Consider the following 1,257-nt stretch of genomic DNA (forward strand, 5'->3'; position numbering starts at 1 on the left):
AATGTGCTACTAACCATGGAACAGTAGTACTGCAAAGCTGCTGGCCTGGGCCTGCAGAGACTGCTCAGCAACTTGAAGAGCTCTTGGTGGTCTTGCAGAGGGTCCAGGTTCAGTTCCTAATACCCACACGGTGGCTCACAACCTCCCATACACCTATCACCTCCTCTGGTACCAGGCATACACGTATATGGTACAAATACATGCATGCCCGCAAAACACAGATGCACAGAAAATGAAAATAATTTTTCCCTTTGTGCAATATTTTATTAAATGTCTGTTCAGGACAACATCCAATCTCCAGATACAACTGCCAAGACCCCGTTATGCTGTAGGCACTGGCTTGACAGGTGGTTCTGGCTTCCCACCCTTCTGCTCAGAGATGAGGGTGGTGAGCAAGATTTCATCTTTAGGTTCCACAATGCCCACATGATCAGGCAGAGGCTTCTTGGGGCCGATCTTACCAGTTGGGTCCCAAGCAGCATGATTTTCAATTTGATGCCCAGCACATCCTGCCTGAGGAGTACATGGCCCACAGCAGTCAACATAGTAGTTAACAGGGTCTCCACTGTGGATCATCAGCCCATCCACAAACTTCATGGACTTGGCTCTCTGTCCTCATAGCTTCCCAGACACCACAACTTCGCAGCTCTTGGCACCACTCTCCATTATGAAGCATACCATAGCAGGCTCTTAGCACAGCAAGTCCTCCTAGGACTTTGTAACATAGATACTCTGCCTGAGCAATGGCACACAGGGCTTTTCTGCATAAAGCTGCCCTGCCACCGAAGTTAACTTTGTGATCCGACGACCCTTCTCACCAAGAACACATTCTGTGTTCTGGTGGCTAAAATAATGATTTCTGTTCTGGTTGGTGTAACTCGGACTTCAACACCAGAGTAGCCATCTTCAGCAAGTGAGGAACTCATTCAGTTCAGCTTTGAAAATTCCATCGGCCACAAACTTCCTCTTCTTGGAAATCTGCACCACCATCTTGCCGCCGCGCAACATCGAAAGGAAAAAGCATAAAAATAACTTTTTAAACCCTTCTTGTACCAGGCATAATGGTGACCACCTTTAATCCCAGCACTCAAGAGGCAAAGAGAGGCAGGTCTCTGTGGTTTGAGGACAGCCTGGTCTACATAGCAATGTATAGGTCAGCCAGGAATATATAGACCCTGTCTCAAAAATAAATAACAAAAAACCAACCTCTTGGTCAGCCCAATCTACTAGATATTTCATCTCAAAATAACTTCTTTA

At 46.5% G+C, this 1,257-nt stretch overlaps 1 pseudogene; it reads right to left on the reverse strand.

The window, feature by feature from the left end:
- Window positions 1-321: 321 nt before the first annotated feature.
- LOC127223217 (40S ribosomal protein S3-like) lies at window positions 322-1,011 on the reverse strand (annotated as a pseudogene).
- Between the last annotated feature and the right edge of the window lie 246 nt (window positions 1,012-1,257).

The sequence above is a fragment of the Phodopus roborovskii genome, unplaced genomic scaffold, assembly GCF_943737965.1.
Source record: "Phodopus roborovskii unplaced genomic scaffold, PHOROB, whole genome shotgun sequence".
NCBI classification, from domain to species: domain Eukaryota; kingdom Metazoa; phylum Chordata; class Mammalia; order Rodentia; family Cricetidae; genus Phodopus; species Phodopus roborovskii.